The 22,309-nt window shown below is 48.9% G+C and overlaps 1 protein-coding gene and 1 non-coding gene across 4 annotated transcripts in view; both read right to left on the reverse strand.

Moving 5' to 3' along the window:
* Positions 1–22,309, reverse strand: part of MACROD2 (mono-ADP ribosylhydrolase 2) — a 3,190,351-nt gene that overhangs the window by 3,158,819 nt on the left and 9,223 nt on the right. The gene's annotated exons all lie outside the window — the stretch shown is intronic.
* LOC120938503 lies at positions 12,391–12,549 on the reverse strand. Its single transcript, XR_005749092.1, has one exon. It is a non-coding gene; the product is annotated as a U1 spliceosomal RNA (small nuclear RNA).

The raw sequence follows: 22,309 nt of genomic DNA on the forward strand, positions 1-22,309 counted from the left end.
TGTGTGAAGAAATAACATTTTATCAATTGTTTTATTGGATATGTTTTAAAGGCAAAATATATTGTTTTTTTCAAAATTGTCGTTTTTGTTTTCTAGCTTAAAAAAAAAAAAAGCAGGAGGTGATCAAATACCACCAAAAGAAAGCTCTATTTGTGGGGAAAATGGACCTCAACTTTATTTGTGTACAGTGTCGCACGATCGTGCAATTGTCAGTTAAAGTAATGCAGTGCCGTATCAAAAAAAATGGCCTGGTCATGAAGGGGGGGGGGTAAATCTTCCCGGAGGTCAAGTGGTTAAGGAATACAACCTGGCCACATCCTTGCCCCAGCTTATGACTGTTCCTTTTTCATACATGTGCATGTAGCACACATGCTTTGCTTTTAGTACTGTCCCTTCCACTCTTAGCCCGAGTTCTGCTGTTCACTACATCTAAATCTGACTGTACAATAACCAAATACATCAAGGTTGGCAAGTCTAAATGAAATTGTACTTGGCTGCTGGTAAATTCTAGACTTGTATAAATAAATTCATTTCCTAACTCAATGCAAAGCGTGGTCTAATCTAATAAAGTGGACAGCATGACATAACTGCCCCGCCACTCCATCTTGTCTGGATTAGCGGCGTCTACTTCAGTAATATCCAGCTTCCAGGGACATCCGTTAGCAATTGTGTGTATGTGTGTGTATGTATATATATATATATATATATATATATATATACACACACACACATATACATATACATACAAGTGGGCTGTATAAGGTATTTACTGTCTCACACGGTATTTGCGCAATCATTTTTCAAACGCCTCATGAATTAAAAAATAACAAAACCGTAAAGTTAGCCCAATTGTTTTGTATAATGTGAAAGATGATGTTACGCCGAGTAAATAGATACCCAACTTGTCACGCTATAAAATTGTGCGCACACATGGAATGGCGCAAAAACGTAGGTACTTAAAAATCTCCATAGGCGACGCTTAAATTTTTTTTACAGGCTACCAGTTTAGAGTTACAGAGTTACAGAGTTCTATCAATTTAGCAACAACAAATTAACAATATTCACACAGGGTTATTCAAGGACATTGCTGGAAAAGCATTTGCATATTTCCATTTAGTCTCTAGGTCTAGGACAAACAGAGGACTGTTTAGCAGTGGCGTACCTAGCATATCTGGCACCTGGGGCACACATGCCACAGTCCATGTACCCCAAAAAAATGCCTTAATTACTGTGCCACAAGCAAGAGTAACAGACATGCACAAACCTCTTCTACACAGCCTAACCCTTTAAAGTGTTACTAAAGTCAGATTTTTTTTTTTATATAAAATAACATGTTATACTTACCTTCTCTGTGCAGTGGTAATGCACAGAGTGGCCCTGATCCTCTTCATCTGGGGTCCCCGGAAGCGATCTTGGCCCCTCCTCTTCTTCTTAGGACTACCATAGCCAATCGCTGGCTATGAAGAGAGCGTAGTCCGCGCGCTCCTGACCTGTGTCTATAGACTTACCGCACTACATAGACTTACACAGTAGGACTTAGGCCCGCCCCCCACTTCCTCTTCACTGCATTTGATTGACAGCAGCAAGAGCCAATCACTCCTGCTGCTTCTTGAATGCTGTGTGAAGAGGAAGGGGAGAATAGACGCAGCCGTGCACAGCGCTGATCTCTTCTCCCCTCTCTTACTCTTTACACAGGGAAGGGGGGGACACAGGGAAATGGAAAACATTTTTTACTTTTATACTACCTTAATGCAAACAATGCACTGAGGTTAAAAAAAGTTTTTAGGTTTATTAACACTTTAAATTCTTTCTTCAGAAGTATATATTGTACTTAGAATACAGTGGTCAGGAGTATACGATATACAGCCCAGTGTACAGAGTGCACTAGTCAGGAGTATAAAATGTATACTATATAGTGTTAAATGAGTCCAAGAGTAACACATTTCATGCAGGGGCTAGGAGTGCGTAATGCAGAGAGTGCACAGCTCAGGAGCATGCAATACAAAGGGGAGTGCAAAATGCATGGAGTGTAGGGCTCAGGAGTGCTTTTCATACAGAATGCAGAAGCAACAAGTACATAACAGAGTTCAGGGCTCAGGAGTGTGCAATACAGAGTGCAGGTATCAGGATTGCATAGTGCTCAATAAGGATGAGCTGAACACCCCCCTGTTCGGTTCGCATCAGAACTTGCGAACACACCAAATGTTCATGTGAACTTTAGAACCCCGTTATGGGACTCGAACATTTGAAATCTAAAGTGTTAATTTTAAAGGCTAATATGCAAGTTATTGTCCTAAAAAGTGTTTGGGGACCTGGGTCCTGTCCCAGGAAACATGTATCAATGCAAAAAAAGTTTTAAAAACGGCCGTTTTTTCAGGAGCAGTGAATTTAATAATGCTAAAAGTGAAACAATAAAAGTGTAATATTACTTTAAATTTCGTACCTAGGGGGGGTGTAAAGTCAGCATGTGAAAAAGCACATGTTTCCCGTACATAGAATTGTCTCTGCACAAAGTGTCATTTCTGAAAGAAAAAAGGGCATTTAAACCCGGTGATCTGCCGTGCTGGTTCCATGTATCATGGAAGTTCCAGCGCATGCGCGAACTGAGGCGCAGAGATGGTTCCAGCCATCGGGAAAGTTCCTTCAAGCACTGCGCAGGTGCAAACTTGCTGACGGAAATCCCCGAACGGCGGCCGGCATCCAGGGCGACGTGGACTTAGAGGAAAGTGGCCAGTCGGCCTCACGTCCTCGCTGCGCTCGGACGGCTCGCTTCGCTCGCTCGGCCTCCTGGCTCTTTTTTTAACATCCTCCAATCCACGGGGATGTTAAAGAATGAGCCTGGATGCCGGGCAAGGTTCGGGGATTTCCGTCGGGAAGTTTGCGCCTGCGCAGTCAGTGGAGGAACTTCCCCCATAGGGGAACATTGAGGACAAGTCACCGGCTTTGCGGCTCTAATGAATTGTCGGCTCTGGCAATTCAGAGATGATTCATTCATAAAATAAAAAAAAAAAAAGCCTGGTCTTTCCCAGTGACTTACGAGGGTGCGTCAGAGGGGGCGGGGTCACGTGACGGGTGGCCGCTTCCCCTATATAAGTAATGTCAAAGCTCCAGCGCGTCATTCCGCTGGGCTGTGTCCAGCGGAGAGTGGAGCTCGCCTGCTGCGCTCTGGACGGATGGATCTTTTCATCTCTGGACCGGACCGCTGATCACCCGTCGCTGGAGAGATCACCCGTCGCTGGATAGAAGGCAATGTTGGAGCAGGGAGCCGCATCGACAGTGGATTACCACCGCTGGATTTTTTATTTTTTAATAAAGGAATTTTTTCTACGGTGTCTGTGTGTTTTTTTTTAACCATTTACACTTCCTTTGTGAAATGGTAGAGGTACAGTGTACCCCATTACCAATTCACATAGGGGGGGCAGGATCTGGGGGTCCCCTTTGTTAATGGGGTCTTCCAGATTCTGATAAGCCCCCCGCCCGCAGACCCCCACAACCACCGGGCAAGGGTCGTGGGGATGAGGCCCTTGTCCCCATCAACATGGGGACATTCTCCCCATGTTGAGGGAATGTGGCCTGGTGTGGTTCAGGAGAGGGGGGGCCGCACTCTGTCCCCCCCTCTTTTCTGCGGCCGGCAGGTTAAAGTGCTCGAATAAGGGTCTGGTGTGGATTTTTGGGGGAACGCCACGTCATTTTTTTTTTTAAATTGATGGCGGGGTTCCCCTTAATATCCATATCAGACCTGAAGGGCCTGTTAATGGAATTTGGGGGGACCCCCAGGCTTTTTTTTTTTTTTTTATGAATGAATCATCTCTGAATTGCCAGAGCCGACAATTCATTAGAGCCGCAAAGCCGGTTTTAAATGCCTTTTTTTCTTTCAGAAATTACACTTTGTGCAGGGACAGTTCTATGTGCGGGAAACATGCGCTTTTTCACATGCTGACTTTACACCCCCCCCCCCCCCCGATACGAAATTTAAAGTAATATTACACTTTTATTGTTTCACTTTTAGCATTATTCAATTCACTGCTCCTGAAAAAACGGCAGTTTTTAAAACTTTTTTTTGCATTGATACATGTTTCCTGGGACAGGACCCAGGTCCCCAAACACTTTTTAGGACAATAACTTGCATATTAGCCTTTAAAATTAACACTCTAGATTTCTCCCATAGACTTTAACAGGGTGTTCCGCGGCTTTTCGAATTTGCCGCGAACACCCCTAATTGTTCGTCGAACAGGCAATGTTCGAGTCGAACATGAGTTCGACTCGAACTCGAAGCTCATCCCTAGTGCTCAAACTGCAGGTGTCAGTAGGCGGTAATGCAGTGAAGGGGTCAGGAGAGGATAATGCACTGAGTGCAGGAGTAAGGAGTGTAAACCACAGAGCGCAGGGCTCAGGAGCATGCATCTCACAGATTAAAGGGGCCAGGAGTGCATAATGCACAGAATGCAGGGCTCAGGAGTGCATGCACATAGAATGAAGGGGCCAGAAGTGCACAACAGAGTGTGCAGAGGTCAGGATTGGGTAATGCACAGATTATAGGGGTCAGTAGTGTGTAATACAAAGGGTCAGGATTGCATAGTGCACAGAGTACAGGGATCAGGAGGCATTAACGCAAAAGGTGCAGGAGTCAGGAGTGGGTAACAAAGAGCACAGGGGTCATGAATACATGATGCATAGGCCACTACAGAGAGTGCAACAATAAAGTACCTCCTCCCAGTACAAATCACCCCACAATACAGAGCTCCACTCAAAGCCCAACCCCTTGGTACAGAAACCTCCCCCAATACAGACACATCCCCCTAGCACAAACCTCTCTTAGTACAGACCCTTCAGTATGGCCACCTTCCCCAGCTCAGACCCCCACCCTCAAGCACAGCACAGATCTCTCAGTACAAAAATCCCTTTCTGTATACACCCCACTTCAGAACAGACCCCCCCACCCAGCTCCATCTGATGTAGTCGTAGTTCAAAGTAAGAAGAAATCCGCCCCTTCGCTGTGTCATATGACCAGAGCAGAAGAAGAGCTTATCCTGGCTCTTAACTACCACTGACCCGCGAGCAGAAGTACCATGCAACATAAAAAACTGTCTGGCAGTCAGAGTACAGGAGCCAATAGCTGGTCAGGCAGTGTTCAGGGGGCACGAGTACATACAGAGGCAAAAATAATTATGTGATCTGCAGATTTTTTAAGTTTGCCCACTTACAAAGAAATTAAGGGTCTATAATTATTATCATAAGTGTATTTTAAATTATAGAGACAGTAAATCAACCAAAAATCTAGAAAAAAAACACGATACAAATGTTATAAATGGAGTTGCAGTTCAGTGAGTAAAATAAGTATTTGATCTCCAACCAACCAATAATGATTCTGGCTCCCACAGACCAGCTACAGTATGGGCTCATGTGGTACCCAGATTAGTCCTGTCAATTTAAAGTGGAGTTCCACCCATAAATATAACATTACATCAGTAGTTTTAAAAAAATGTCATTAGTCCTTTAAGATTTTTTTTTTTTTTTAGATGCCTTCAAAGTGTTGTTGCTAGGCAGAATAGTTAATCTTCCCACTTCCTGCACCTAGGTGCTTAAGCTTCCTAACCTACACCGCACAGACTCCTGGGAATGTAGTGGGTGTAACTTTCCAGGAGTCTGTGCACTCCCCAGTCTCGAAGAATCATGTGACTTGGACAGTACAGGTGCTGAAACCTGATCTGAAACCTATTACACTGCTTGTGCAGCACTGAGCATGTGCGAGATCTGCAAGGCTGAAATCCAGGAAGTCATACAGTCTGGCTTCATGATGCCCACACTTAAGATGGCCCCAGTCAATCTCTATTTTATAAAGTGTCTAAATGCTGTAACAACCTAACAAAACGGACCTTAGTTTACAGACTAACTTTACTAGAATACATTAAGCTTGTGTATTACAGTGGTATTTATATATAAAAAGTGAAATTGTGGCCGGAACTCCGCTTTAAGAAGGTGCTCCTAACTTGTATTGTGTATAAAAGACACCCGTCCACATAATCTTTCTTTCATTCATTCAAACTTCACCATCATTTTTTTTTTTTTTGAAAAGCCTATGGCGTGTGAACACACCCAAAAAACTCCACCCGGTGCAGAAAAATGTGCACACACATAAAGAGTGTTCACAAAAACGTGCAGACGGGTGCAACGTCAAGTGGTCCTCCTGTGAAGAGGGACCCAAACCCTGATCCCCCGGGGCGTTAGGCTCCAGACGGGGACTGAGGTACTGTGGTCCGAGCAACCGAAGCCGACACGGACCCAACTTCCTCGGAGGGACTGCCGAAACAGAACCCTCCCAGTACTAGTGTCATGGTCTTACCTCTCTCCTGTCTCCTTCGTTTGACATGTGCTGGTGGCCATCTTGGTTTCTAGGTCTCTTGTAGCCTCCCACCCTGCGGCTCCTCCTTCCCACTGGGAGGAGCTGGATACCTGGCTCACATATATAGGAGGTCTGTGACTTCAGTTCCTTGCTTGGTCCTCCTGTGTGCACATGCTTCTAAGACTGCTGCTGCTGGTTCTGATCCTGGCTTCGTCTGACTTCTCTGCTGGTTCCTGATCCTGGCTTCGTCTGACTTCCCTGCTGGTTCCTGATCCTGGCTTCGTCTGACTACTCTTCTGGTTCCTGACCTCTGGTTTCACCATCCGTTGGACTTTTGCTTTACAGCTTGATTTTCAATAAAGCCTTCTTATTTTCACTTATCTCTTGTTGTACGTCTGGTTCATGGTTCCGTAACATTAGGACCAAGCCATGAATTTTGACGGTACAGAGCCATCCTCGCTACCCACGCTGGTTGTCAGACTTGATCAGCTGGAGTCCCTGTTGGGTCAGTTCGCCGTGGCGTTGCAAACCCTGCTTGAACGCACGGCTCATTTCGCTCCCGTTGCCGATGGGTCGGTCGTCGCTCCTGGGCCCGCTCCTACGGCTGATCCGACTGTTGCGCCAGAGTCTACCTCGACACCTGTTGTTGCGCCTGCGGTGTTTCGGGGTATGTCCGATTCTGCCCCCCTTCCACAGCGATTTGGGGGAGAGCCAACTCAGTGCCGAGGTTTCCTTAACCAAGTGGGCATTTATTTCGAGTTGCTGCCACATGCCTTTCCCACTGAGAGATCAAAGGTGGGGTTCTTGATCTCGCTGCTCTCTGACAAGGCCTTGGCCTGGGCCAGTCCTTTATGGGAGAACAACAATCCGGTGGTTGCCAAGTTTTCCGGTTTTGTTGCTTCTCTTCGGAAGGTATTCGATGTGCCGGCTCGCGCCGCCTCTGCTGCGAAGCTCCTTATGTCCGTCAGACAGGGTTCACGATCCGTAGCCGAATACGCCATTGAGTTTCGTACCCTGGCAGCAGAGGTAGGTTGGAATAATGAGGCCCTGGTCGCTGCTTTCTCTCATGGTCTCTCGGATGCCTTGAAGGATGAGGTTGCAGCTAAGGACCTACCAGTGGAGCTCGAGGCTCTTATTTCTTTCCTGATTTTGATTGACACCAGACTCAGGGAGAGACCTTCCTTTAAGGTGAGCCTGCGGAGGCCTCCTAACAGTTTGGCGTCTACGTTTGCTGTCCCACCCGTGCCTCCCTCTCCTCCCACGCCTCCTGGTGTTGACTTGTCTGGGGGTGAACCCTCGCAGCTGGGGTTTGCTCGCTTGTCCGAGGGGGAGAGGGTACTCCGGAGACGCGAGGGCCAATGCATGTACTGTGGTCTCGATGGGCATTTTCGGTTGGCATGTCCGAACCGTCCGGGAAACGCTCGCACCTGAGATCCTGTCGGGGGCAGATCTTGGGTGGAGTCTCCTCGTCCCCGGTTTCCCGTGTTGATAAACCACTGATCACTGTTGTCCTCTCCTGGGTCAGGGGCTCTGTGACGACCCAGGCGTTGGTGGACTCTGGTGCTGGTGGTTTTTTCATTGATAGTGAGTTCGCTGCCGCCAATTCCATTCCTCTACAGGCTCGAGGTTCCCCGCTGGCTCTAGAGGCGATAGACGGCAGACCCCTCCAACCGTCACACGTGACTCATGAGACCCTTCCAGTGGGGGTAGCCATTGGTGCCGCTCACAGAGAGTCGGTCTGCTTCCAAGTTATTTCGTCTCCACACTACTCGGTGGTCTTGGGGTACCCCTGGCTCCAGAAGCATAATCCGACTTTTGACTGGAGATCGGCCGAGATCCTCTCATGGTCACCACAGTGTGGGGCTAAGTGCATCCATGGGCCTGTCAAGTTGCTGTGTACTTCCTAGGACTCTCTGTTGCCTCCTGAATACGAGGAGTACCGGGATGTATTCGATAAGGTACGCGCAGTTGCCCTACCTCCGCACCGCCCATATGATTGTGCCATTGAGTTACAACCTGGTGCCGTTCCTCCTCGCGGCAAGGTCTATCCACTGTCGGTTGCGGAGAATGAGGCCATGGAGGAGTACGTGTTGGAGGCGCTGTCCCGTGGTCACATTCGCAAATCCTCGTCCCCGGCAGGGGCTGGATTTTTCTTTGTGAAAAAGAAGGGCGGTGAGTTGAGGCCTTGCATCGATTACAGGGGTCTCAATCGCATCACGATCAAGAACGCTTACCCGATACCCTTGATTTCCGAGCTGTTCGATCGCCTTAAAGGGGCCACGGTCTTTACCAAACTCGACCTGAGGGCGGCATATAACCTGGTAAGGATCAAGGCGGGCGATGAGTGGAAGACCGCCTTTAACACCAGGACCGGTCATTATGAATCCTTGGTTATGCCCTTTGGGTTGTGCAATGCGCCCGCAGTCTTTCAGGAATTCATCAACGATGTTTTCCGTGACCTGTTGCAGCAGTGTGTGGTGGTCTATTTGGATGACATCTTGGTATATTCTGAATCCAGGGAGGCCCACATTCTGGATGTCAAACGAGTGTTGCAACGGTTACGAGAGAACAAGCTGTTCGGTAAGCTTGAGAAATGCGAATTTCACCGATCCCAGGTAACCTTCCTAGGTTACATCATTTCCGCTGAGGGGTTCTCCATGGATCCTGAGAAGGTTTCGGCTGTCTTACAGTGGCCTCAGCCCAGTGGTCTTCGTTCCTTGCAGCGTTTTTTGGGCTTCGCCAATTATTATCGGAAGTTCATCAGGGACTTCTCCATGCTGGCCAAGCCTCTCACGGATCTGACCAGGAAGGGCAGTAATTCCCAGGTCTGGCCGCTCGAGGCCATCCGGGCTTTTGAGGCCCTAAAATCCGCCTTTGTGTCAGCTCCGATTCTGTCTCATCCCAACCCTGGGTTGCCCTTTGTCCTCGAGGTGGACGCGTCCGAGACGGGAGTAGGCGCCCTTCTGTCTCAGCGTAGGACACCAGAGGGTCCGCTGCTTCCTTGTGGGTTTTACTCCCGGAAACTGTCATCCGCGGAGTGCAACTATCAGATTGGTGACAGGGAGTTATTGGCCATAGTGCAGGCTCTCAAAGAGTGGAGGCACTTGCTCGAGGGCTCGGTGGTTCCGGTTCTCATCCTGACGGACCACGAGAATCTGACCTACCTTTCTGAGGCCAAGAGATTGACACCACGTCAGGCCAGATGGGCTCTGTTCTTGTCACGTTTTAATTACGTGGTCTCCTACCTACCTGGTTCCAAGAACATCAGGGCGGATGCCTTATCACGGCAGTACTCCGAGCTGTCCAGGGAGGAATCTATACCGACTTCGGTCATACCTCCGAATCAGATCCTGGCCGCCATTCGCACCAGCCTGACCTCTCCCCTTGGTGAGCAGATTTTGGCGGCTCAGTCTGGTGCTCCCTCTGGGACACCCAACGGCAGATGTTTTGTGCCTGAGGAGTTGCGCACTCGGTTGTTGCGAACCTACCATAACTCCAAGACCGCGGGGCATCCTGGTAAGAATCAGCTGTCCTGGGCTGTTTCACGTCTGTTCTGGTGGCCTTCCCTACGTTCCGACATCGCCGCATATGTAGCGGCATGCTCCGTTTGTGCCCAAAGTAAGTCCCCTCGGCACCTTCCGTTGGGCCTGCTGCAACCGATAGCCACCGGGGAGCGCCCATGGTCACACCTGGGGATGGATTTCATTGTGGACCTCCCTGCATCCCGAGGCCATACGGTCATTCTCATGATTGTGGATCGGTTTTCCAAAATGTGCCACTGTGTTCCTCTCAAGAAGTTACCCTCTGCACAAGAGTTGGCCACGATTTTTGCCCGGGAGGTCTTCCGGTTGCACGGTTTGCCCAAAGAGATAGTGTCGGATCGGGGGAGCCAGTTTGTGTCCAGGTTCTGGCGCGCCTTTTGCTCCCAGTTGGGGATTCATCTCTCCTTCTCCTCGGCCTACCACCCTCAGTCCAATGGGGCCGCAGAACGATCCAATCAGGCCTTGGAGCAATTCCTTCGTTGCTATGTCTCCGATCACCAGGACAATTGGGCTGACCTCCTGCCTTGGGCTGAGTTTGCCAGGAACACGGCTGTGAACTCTTCCTCTGGGACGTCTCCCTTCATGGCCAATTATGGGTTCCAACCTGCCGTGTTACCGGAGGCATTCTCTCCCCAGGATATTCCGGCTGTGGAGGATCACCTTTCTGCTCTACGTGCTTCTTGGGTACAGATCCAGAGGTCCCTTGAGGTCTCTGCGCAGCGCCAGAAACTCCAGGCTGATCGCAGACGAGCGCCTGCTCCTTCCTACCAGGTCGGAGACCGTGTATGGTTGTCCACCCGCAACCTCAACCTTCGAGTGCCCACTCCCAAGCTGGCTCCTCGCTTTGTTGGTCCCTTCCGAGTGCTTCGCAGGGTAAACCCGGTAGCCTATGCCCTTGCGCTTCCACCTGGCATGCGGATCTCCAACGTGTTTCATGTCTCCCTGTTGAAGCCACTGGTGTGCAATCGCTTCACTTCCTCGGTTCCTCGGCCTCGTCCGGTCCAAGTGGGCAATCACGAGGAGTATGAGGTGAGCAATATCCTGGACTCACGCCTGGTTCGCGGTCGGGTGCAGTTTTTGGTCCACTGGCGTGGTTATGGTCCTGAGGAGCGTTCCTGGGTTCCCTCCGCAGATGTCCATGCTCCTGCCTTGCTCCGAGCCTTCCACGCACGCTTCCCTCAGAAACCGTTTTTTGCACCGCGGAGGAGGGGCCCTTGAGGGGGAGGTACTGTCATGGTCTTACCTCTCTCCTGTCTCCTTCGTTTGACATGTGCTGGCGGCCATCTTGGTTTCTAGGTCTCTTGTAGCCTCCCACCCTGCGGCTCCTCCTTCCCACTGGGAGGAGCTGGATACCTGGCTCACATATATAGGAGGTCTGTGACTTCAGTTCCTTGCTTGGTCCTCCTGTGTGCACATGCTTCTAAGACTGCTGCTGCTGGTTCTGATCCTGGCTTCGTCTGACTTCTCTGCTGGTTCCTGATCCTGGCTTCGTCTGACTTCCCTGCTGGTTCCTGATCCTGGCTTCGTCTGACTACTCTTCTGGTTCCTGACCTCTGGTTTCACCATCCGTTGGACTTTTGCTTTACAGCTTGATTTTCAATAAAGCCTTCTTATTTTCACTTATCTCTTGTTGTACGTCTGGTTCATGGTTCCGTAACAACTAGGTGGGGCTCCCCCGAAGGGAGACCCCATGAGAGCAGGCGAACTAAGCCAGAAGGCCATGTCCACCCACTCCCAAGACGTTCAGGGCTGGCCCGAGGACCCGCACCCTACTAATCACACAGTGAGACAAAACGTGCACAACAAAAAAAAAAAAAAAGAAAAAAAAAAAAAAAGACAAAAAAGTGACAAACACAGGCTTAAATAAAATAAAGTGGGGGAAGGGATAGTGGAGAGGAGAGTGAAAGAAGTGGCCATTGTGGTGAAACAATGACCAGGCCCTCCGGCCAGGAATAAAAAATTCCTCCGGTCCTAGCCAAAAGGCCCGGCCCAGGAGGCAGGTGCTAAAAAAAAGCGTGTATCTGGTGCAGTGACCGTGGTATCCTTCAATCAATGTGTCCCTCACACACAGTGATCTTCAGATACCCCTGGACTGCCACTCCAGGGGCACATGCACCATAGGCTTTTCGTTCCATATCCGACCCCCCGACCGGCCAGTGCAGCCCTCCACCCCTGCCAACCAACCCGGCGGATTTGCACGGTCCTACCCCGTCATACCCCAGGGCATTACCAGCTCCTCCAACCGGATCGCTGACAGAGATAGCACTTACACCAGCCAGCCAGAAGGCCAGACTAGAACTCGGCAAAAAGACCAAGACCAAGCGCAGCACCCATCCCCACCAGGAGCACCCTTCCAGATGGCTCAGACTCAACCATGGGCCGGCCCCCAGTATTCTGTCGGGCAGCACAGCGTAGTCCCTGCTGAAACCATCCTTCCAGGTGCAATGACGTCATTGGATTGCATCCACCCTCCCCATGTAGGAGGTGCTTCAGCGCTCCGCTGACAACTGATGAGGACAGATACCACACCCAGTCCCAGCCAAAAGGCCGAGAAGCGGCAGGGAAGACGACCACGATCAGCACGGCCTAGAGTGTGCAATGGCCGAGCCCCGCCCCGGGAGAACCACCCTCATGATCATGGTGCCTCCCCCGCCAGGTAAGTAACCAAGTATTCTCATGACAAACTTCACCATCATGGGCAAGACCAAAGAGGTGTCAAAGGACATCAGGGACAAGATTGTAGCCCTGCACAAGGCTGGAATGGTCTACAAGACCATCAGCAAGAAGCTTGGTGAGAAGGAGACGACTGTTGGAGCAAATATTCGCAAATGGAAACAATACAAGATAATAATCAATCGCCCTCGGTCTGGAGTTTCAAGATTGTGCTTCATGGGGTAAGGGTGATCATGAGAACAAAGTGAGGAACCAGCACAGAACTTCTCGAAGGAGCTAGTGAATACAACAAAGCAACAGTCAAGAAGATTTATAGCCAGATTCAGAAAGACTGGCTTAACTTTGTGCAGGCGTAGCGTATCACATATACGCTACGCCGTTGTAAGTCAGAGAGGCAAGTGCTGTATTCACAAAGCACTTGCCTCCTAAGTTACGGCGGCGTAGCGTAAATGGGCCGGCGTAAGCGCGCCTAATTCAAATTGTGAAGAGGTGGGCGTGTTTTATGCAAATAAACCATGACCCCACATAAATGACGTTTTGAACGAACGGCGCATGCGCCGTCCGTGGACGTATCCCAGTGCGCATGCTCCAAATTACGCCACAAGGACTTATTGGTTTAGACGTGAACGTAAATTACGTTCAAAATTTGACGCGGGACCGACGTCCATACTTAACATTGGCTAGGCCAGCCTTTTGGTGGAATAACTTTACGCCTGAAAACGCCTTACGTAAACGGCTTATCTTTACTGCGTGAATAGGCGTATCTCGCTGATTTACGCATTCTAGGCGTAAATCAGCGTTCACGCCCCTAGCGGCCGGCCTAAATAGACAGCTAAGATACGACGGCGCAGGCCGTCGTATCTTAGCTAGATTTAAGTGTATCTCATTTTGAGAATACACTTAAAGATACGATGGCTTAGATTCAGAGTTACGACGGCTTAGATTCAGAGTTACGACGGCGTATCTACTGATACGCTGGCTTAACTCTTTCTGAATCTAGCTATTAGAGAAGATCTGTAAAGAAGAGTGGACCAAAATCCCTCCTGAGATGTGTGCAAACCTGGTAACTACAAGAAACGTCTTACCTCTGTGCTTGCCAACAAGGGTTCTCCACCAAGTACCAAGTCATGTTTTGCTTGGAGATCAAATACTTATTTTACTCACTGAACTGCAACTCAATCAATAGCATTTGTTTTATGTGTTTGTTTTTTTTGGCTGATATTCTTATATTCTTTTTATTTGGTTGATATTTCTTTGTAAGTGGGAAAACTTACAAAATCTGCAGGTGATCAAATAATTATTTTTTGTATAGCAGTGCACAGGGGTAAATGTACAGCAGTTTGTAGGCCAGATTAAAATAGAGGACATGGTCAGCAAGGCAGTATACAGGGTGGAGGGCAGTAAGGCAGTGTACAGCAGGGAGTAGGGCAGGGGTTAGGTAGGGGAGTGTACAAGGTTCAGCAGGGAGAAGGACGGATCAGGTTGGGCAGTATACAGGGGTTGTCAGTAGGGTGGCCAGGTAGGGCAGTGTACAGGTGTCAGTAGGGCGGAGGTCAGGGGTCAGCAGGGCAGAGGCCAGGTAGGTCTTTGTACAGAAGTCAGCAGGTCAAAGGACAGGAGGTCAGTAGGGCAAAAGATAGGGGTCAGTTTGGTCAGTGTACAGGGGGCAGCAGAGCATAGGTCAGAAGGGTAGGTGTGGCGTTAGCAGGATAAAGGGCAGAGGTCAGCAAAGCAATATATACTGTAGGGGGTCCCACAATATGCATTCCTCTGGTGTGCTGATCCCCGCCAGACCTCCTCTCATCTCATTATACACTATATATTAAATTGACCAGAGGGTGCGCTTTCGTACGCACCAAAAGGCCACTTAACTAAAACGTAACCTTTATTGTAAATCATAAAAAGTATGTAAATGACCATAACAAGTATATTAATAGGATGAGATCAATGCCATTTTATATATATATATATATATATATATATATATATATATATATATATATATATAAATAAAACTACCCCCAGAGGTCAGAAGGGGAATTTTTTAGCAACACCTCCTCAACATCTGAGAGATCGAGATCAATGAAGATATATGGGTACCAAGACAGGGAGGAAGTGGTAGATTCTACAGATCAAACCACCAACCAGGACAGTGATTTGCAGATATTAAATTTAAAATTTGGGCTAAAATTAATGGGCCAGATCCTCAAAAGAGATACGCAGGCGGATCTGCTGTTCCGCCTGCGTATCCCTGTTTCTGTCTTTGGAACTGATCCACAGAATCAGTTTCCAAAAGATAGGGAGAAGATCCGACATGTGTAAGGGACTTACACTGTTGGATCTTAGGATGCAGTACTGCATCCGCCGCTGGGGGCATTTCTCGCCGCTTTGGGTATGCAAATTAGCACTTACGGAGATCCACGAAGCTTTTCAGCTTCGTTTTTTCTCCGTAAGTATTAGTTTGCAATCGTAAAATTAGGGCTGCTTTTACAAGGCCTAAACTGTTTAGGCCTTGTAAAAGTAGACCCTTCTATCCCGCGTCGCCGTCTTTTTTTTTTCAATTTTTTTTTTACCGCTGCAACTTTTTTTTACGCCCGTCGCGATTCTCAAAACCCGGCGCAACGTAAAACCGCGCTAAGCACGTCGGAAAAATGACGTCGTGAGCATGCGCAGTACGGCCGGCGCGGGAGCGCGCCTAATTTAAATGGGACTAGCCCCATTTGAATAGGAACGCCTTGCGCCGGCCGGATTTAAGTTACACAGCCGAAAATTTCTAGGTAAGTGCTTTGTGGATCGGGCACTTAGGTAGAAATTTTCCGGCCGTGTAACTTAAATAGAAAAAGTTATGTTGCGCCGGGTTTTTGTGGATCTGGCCCAATGTCTGCAAGGTAGACAGACAGAATAGTGTAATGATTCTGTTAAAAAACTAGTAAATACCTATTAAATTCCTTCATCTATATCACCTCCGGCGTTCTAGGTTCTGTTCTCTCATTCACTTCCTGGTTTGCATCGCTCGTTCATGTAAGAACTACATTTCCCAGTATGCATTGCGGCACGCCCAGTAATTCACACCTCCTTGAAGTCTCTAACACGTAGAGAGCGTCCTGCCGCACAGATGTAGTTCCCAGGAGGGGGCGAGCACGTCACTGACCACCGCAGTAAAGCCTCCCTTCACGGTGGTGAGTAACAATCAGACAAGCAGGAAGTGAACAGAACAGAGAAGAAATAGAGCAACTTCTGAGCAAAAACGAACAATGAGGAAGTGAAAAGAGGAATGTCTGCAGGTAAAGGATGCTTATTATGAAAAATAAAAAATTCCTTTACAACCCCTTTAATCTCTTTGATATAACAACAGCTGACCACGTTGCAGTGCTAAAGAGAGGACTAGCTTTTGTACCCTCTCAGGATTTAAACCTATTTGAGTGGGTAAAGGAAGTGAAATTATTTGCAAAGAAATTGGCCCTCAAAAAAGAACACAGGGACAAAACCACTCAGCTTTTGAGGTTAGACACCTCTAAGGAATTTAAAGCCCTCAGAATTCTTGAATCACTCAAAAGTGAAGGGACTGGGGGTAGTGTGGAGGTGTGTGGACCAAAGAGTGACCACACTCCACATTTTCCCCAGGGTAGTCATATTCAACTGTTTGTCAAGTTGGTTGAAAGAGACTTGAATGCCTTGTGGGAGAAAAGACGGAGAAGGGGTAAATCATTCAATCTATCATACTATCATATGCTGAGTGGAAAGCCTTGGAAGAGTTGCGCAATAACAAATAATTGATTATTAAATTAGCAGATAAAGGAGGGAATATTGTTAGAATGGATAGGAGCATTCTATGTTAAAATGTGCTATGATATTCTCAGCAATGAGAACTATGAAGTATTATACAGAGATCCAAGGTCAGGGCCGGTGCTACCACTAGGCAAACTAGGCGGCCGCCTAGGGCGCAATGCTGCCTAGGGTGCCCAGCCACTGGTGTTCCTGCTCTCTTCTCTCTGCAGCAAGCAGCTAAGTGTCAGCATCAGCAGGCAGCAACTGCTCTGTTCACAAAAAGTGTGAGAGGCACAGCAGCAGCGGAGGACTGTGTCATGACTCCCGAATGAATGTTAGCAAGCAAACATTAATTGATGTGCGCTGGTAGGCTGTATATGATTGGAGCTGGTAGGCTGTATTTGATGGGCGCTGGTGGGGCTGCATTGATGGGCACCAATAAGGCGGCATTTGCTGGGCGCTTCATTAAAAACTAGGGTGTCAAAAATCCTTGCGCCAGCCCTGTCCAAGTTACAAATACTTGCATGATCTGAGAAGAATACGAGAGGTATTGAACAAAGAATACACTCCAAGGATAAATGCTCATTCATTACAAACAACCATCCTACAATCGCAACATTTTATGCTCTCCCTAAGGTGCAAAAGAACAGAGAAATAACCCCCAGGTCGTCCTATAGGTTCAGGGAATCAAAATCTGACTGAGAGTGCCAGCAGATATGTTGACTACAGCCTTTGTCTTCTCTCGGGGGTCAGACAAGGCTGCCCTCTCTCACCTCTGCTTTTTGTTTGCTGTATAGAGCTATTCGCCCAAAGCATCAGACGGAACCCAGAGATCAGAGGGATTACCGCACCAGGACCGGAAAGACGGGAGGTCAAGTGCTCGCTCTACATGGATGACGTGACGGTGTTCTGTGCCGACCAGCGCTCCATCGACACACTCGTCCAGACGTGTGAGGACTTCGGCCAAGCTTCAGGGGCAAAGGTCAACTGCGGGAAGTCGGAAGTCATGCTCTTCGGAAAGTGGTTCCTGCCTTCTTCTGCACCCATACCGTTCAGCCTCAAAGCGGATTGCATCAAAATTCTTGGAGTCTGGTTTGGAGCGGAGGGCGCAGCCCTGAAGTCCTGGGAGGAAAGACTGGCTAAGATGAGACAGAAGTTTGGACTTTGGAGCAACAGAGTACTTACCATCGAAGGGAAAACACTGGTACTCCGCAGCGAGATTCTCCCTGTGTTGCAGTACCTCGCCCAGGCCTGGCCCCCCCGGGACAACACCTGCAAGGCCATCACCAGGGCGGTGTTTCACTTCATCTGGGGCTCCAAAATGGACAGAGTAAAGCGGACTGTTATGTTCAAGGAACCTCTCAAGGGCGGTAAGGGCGTGCCTGACATCGCCACATTACTGAAAGTGTTCTTTGCCTGTAACTGCATCCGCAGGACTTTGGTTGACAGAACTGTGGACTCTGGCGGTAACTCCATGTCCCGTTTTTTCCTCCTGCCTCTTTGGAAGTCTCTTGGATGGGACAAATGGGACAGTTCCATCCCCTACAACTGGGATGCTCCATGGTATTACTTGGATACCTTCAAGTTCATCAAGGAGCTGGGGCTGCATGGAGTTAAGCCGACTTGTGGAAGCCAAAAACTATCTACAAGTTGATCAGAGCATCGGACATCTTGGAGTCTATTCCAGGCCTCCCTTCAGCCACTTGCAAAGTGGTCTGGAGGAATGTTTCTTCAAAGAGACTCATCAACAGGCACAAAGATCAGGCATGGATGGCAATCCAAGGGGGATTGCTACTCAGGACATTCTTGCATGCCAGAAACCTGTGCAGATACAGGCACTGCCCCTTTTGCATCATCCAGGAGGAAACATCTTACCATGTTTTCTGGGAGTGCCCCTTTGCACAGGGCCTGTTGACGGCCTTGGAACCTGAACTTAAAGACTTTGTACCACAGACTGCTATTACACACTTTGGTGTGTTAAACGGACTCTTCTGTGGAACTCATTCACAGGAGGACATTGACAGTGCCTGGCGGGTGCTGTGTTGCTTTAAAGACGCTTTATGGTACGCCAGGAACCACCGCGTACACCACCGGCAGAGGATGTCCATTGAGGACTTTCGCAGACTGACCCTCAGTCTGCTGAAAGACTATACCTTGAAGTACTTTAAGGAGGAAGAGGACGTCTGAAGATTTCCCCTTCCCCCTGACATTGACATTTCTTGACACGCTTTTTTGAACTACTGTTTTCAGGGTAATGCGGCGTCATGCACGATGTGATGTTTCGGGGTTTCACAACTCTGCGCAACACATCAGGCATCATACCGCAGAATGGGCTGAATGAATGTAATTTAATTGTATGCTTGCAACTGTATTGATATGTAGTGTATTTATGCGCTGCGTCGCAATACAGAGAATGTACCCTGTTGAAAGTATTTGATTTTTGTATATTTGCTTTGCAAAATAAACTTAAATATTGCCTTTGTCTTCTGTTGGCCTTTTGGCTGAGATCAAGTGTAGTATCTGTTCTTATCTGTTGCCAGTAGGTGGTGCTATGCTGACCATCCTGAGTACACGGCAAGGTGGAAATGGATGGCGTTTGGCAGATGCTAAACCTGCTGGCGAGGAGGTGGAAGCCTTCTGATTTGGACAGAGAAACATGAGGTCGAAGCTGAGGGGCTTGGCTTCTGGCCTGGATTTGATGCAGTTCCTAACCTGCTAGTTTCTCGGAGAGGGAACGCTGACACCACCCTACTGTTAAGGGGGGGTCAGGATCTTGGCTAGTACCTCCAAAGTATAATAAGGTAGGGAACGAAAGAGGCAAAGGGGGTGATGTATTCTCTCCCTCTCTGAGCTTCCGGAGCTCTCGTTCCTTCCTGGTAGGGAAGGGGGCTGTGACTGTCTGGGCTGTGGGTCAGGGTCCGTTGAAAAGCCTATGGTGATGTGGCCCTGGAGTGGCAGTCCAGGGGTGCCATAATTGCACTAGTGTTTTTACCGGCACTTTTGCTTTTTTTGGCACCTTGGTCACATCACCATGTCACACTTTTTAACACCTGCCTCTAGGGTCGGGCCTTTTGGCTAGGACCAGAGGAATTTTTGATTCCTGGCTGAAGGGCCGGCCATCGTATTGCACAATGGTCACCTTTTCACTCTCCTTCATCTCTCTTTCTCCCCCACTTTCTTTTTTATTTTCCCTTGTGTTTGTCACATTTATGTATTTTTTTGTTTGGTGTCACGTTTATTACAGTGTGATGTAAGGGTGCCGGTCCTCGGGCCAGCCCTGAACGTCTTGGGAGTGGGTGGACATGGCCTTTTGGCTTAGTTCGCCTGCTCTCATGGGGTCTCTCATCGGGGGAGCCCCACCTAGTACTGGGAGGGTTCTGTTTCGGCAGACCCTCCAAGGAATGGGGTCCGTGTCGGCTTCGGCTGCACGGACCATGTGAGTACCTCAGTCCCTGTCAGGAGCCTAACGCCCCGGGGGATCAGGGTTGGGTCCTTCTTTATGGAGGACCAATTGACGTAAGCACCCATCTGCATGTTTTTTGCCGCACCTCTTTATGTGTGTGCACAATTTTTTTTGCACCGGGTGGAGTTTTTGGGTGTATTTTGCACGCCATAGGCTTTTCAATAGAAAAAAATCTGTTCTTATCAGTTGCCAGTAGGTGGTGCTATGCTAACCGTCCCTAGTACACGGTGAGGTGGAAAGGGATGGCGGTTGGCAGATGCTAAACCTGCTGGCGTGGAGGTGCAAGCCTTTTGATTTGGATGGAGAGGCATGCGGTTGAAGCTGAGGGGCCGGTCCCCTGGCCGTTGGCCCAGATTTTGTGGTGCCTGCCCCGGTCAGTTATTCGGGAGAAAACACTAGCTCCTCCTTCCCCTTGGGGGGAGCGGTTAGTACTTCCCAACTGTGATTAGGAGGGAGGGATGGGAGTAGCCTAGTGGCTTGGGCTCTCCCCAATCTCTCAGAACTCCTACCTTCCTGGCTGGGATGGGTGCTGCAGGTCCGGGCCGTTGAAAAGCCTATGGTGATGTGCCCCTGGAGTGGCAGTCCAGGGGTGCTGTAATTGCTATTGTAATTGTTTTTACTGGCACTTTTGCTTTTTGGCACCTTGGTCGCGTCACCATATCACACTTTTTAACCACCTGCCTCTAGGGCCGGGCCTTTTGGCTAGGACCAGAGGAATTTTTGATTCCTGGCCGGATGGCCGGCCATCGTACTGCACGATGGTCACCTTTCACTCTCCCTCATCTTTCTTTCTCCCCCACTTTTTATTATTTATCCCCGTGTTTGTCACGTTTTGTCTTTTTTATTTTGTGCACGTTATTTGTCACTATGTGGGATTAGTAGGGTGCGGGTCCTCGGGCCAGCCCTGAACGTCTTGGGAGTGGGTGGAAATGGACTTCTGGCTTAGTTCGCCTGCTCTCATGGGGTCTCCCTTCGGGGGAGCCCCACCTAGTACTGGGAGGGTTCTGTTTCGGCAGACCCTCCAAAGAAGTTGGGTCCGTGTCGGCTTCGGCTGTTCGAACCAATTCAGTACCTCAGTCCCCGTCTGAAGCCTAACGCCCCGGGGGATCAGGGTCAGGTCCTTCCTCACAGGAGGACCACTTGACGTTTGCACTTTTTTGTGTATCACTCTTTATGTGTGTGCACATTTTTTCTGCACCGGGTGGAGTTTTTTGGGTGTGTTTTGCACGCCATAGGCTTTTCAATAGAAAAAAAAAATCTGTTCTTATCAGTTGTCAGGAGGTGACGCTATGCTAACCATCCCTAGTACACGGCGAGGTGGAAAGGTATGGCGGTGGCAAAGGCAAAACCTGCTGGCGTGGAGGTGAAAGCCTTCTGATCGGGACAAAGAATCATATGGTTGAAACTGAAGGGTCAGGTCCCTGGCCTTCTGGCCTGGATTTGATGCAGTTCCTAACATTCCCTTTTTTTGGGAGGGAATGTCGACCTCACCCTACGGTTAAGAGAGGGTCATAATGTGGCTAGTACCTCCCGGATATAATTAGGTAGGGAGCAAAAGAGGCGACGGGGGGAGCTTGAAGTCCTGAGCAGGCTCTCTCCCTGAGCTTCCGGAGCTGTCGTTCTTTCCTGGTAGGGAAGGGGGCTGTTGGTCAGGGTTGTGAGAAAAGCCTATGGTGAATGTGCCCCTGGAGTGGCAGTTCAGGGGTGCCATATTTGCACTAGTGTTTTCTCTGCACTTTTGCTTTTTGGCACCATGGTCACTTCACCATCACACTTTTTTTACACCTGCTTCTAGGGCCGGGCCTTTTGGCTGGGACCAGAGGAATTTTTGTTTCCTGGGCAGAGGGCCGGCCATTGTATTGTACGATGGTCACTTTTCACTCTCCCTCATCTTCCTTCTCCCCCACTTTCTTTTTATTTATTCCTTGTTTGTCACTTTTGTGTATTTTTTTTGTTTGGTGTCACGTTATGTCACAGTGTGATTAGTAGGGTGTAGGTCCTCGGGCCTGCCCTAAACGTCTTGGGAGTGGGTGGACATGGCCTTCTGGCTTAGTTCACCTGCTCTCATGGGGTCTCTCTTCGGGGCAGCCCCACCTAGTACTTGGGTGGGTTCTGTTTCGGCAGACCCTCCAAAGAATGGGGTCCGTGTGGCTTCGGCTGCATGGACCATGTGAACTACCTCAGTCCCCGTCTGAAGCCTAACGCCCCGGGGGATTAGGGTTAGGTCCTTCTTTATGGAGAATAAACGTAGCACCCGTTGCACATTTTTGTGTTTCACTCTTGATGTGTGTGCAAATTTTTTTGGCACCGGGTGGAGTTTTTGGGTGTGTTCTGCACGCCATAGGCTTTTCAAAAAAAAAAAAAAACGTGCCCCTGGAGTAGCAGTCTAGGGGTTCCATAACTCTCACAAGTGTTCAGGGGCACTTTGAGTTTTATTGGCACATTGGTCACTTCACTACACACTTTTTCCGCACTTGTCTCTAGGGCTGAGCCTTTTCTCTAGGACCAGAGGAATTTTTG

This window comes from Rana temporaria, chromosome 4 (genome assembly GCF_905171775.1).
Source record: "Rana temporaria chromosome 4, aRanTem1.1, whole genome shotgun sequence".
NCBI lineage: Eukaryota > Metazoa > Chordata > Amphibia > Anura > Ranidae > Rana > Rana temporaria.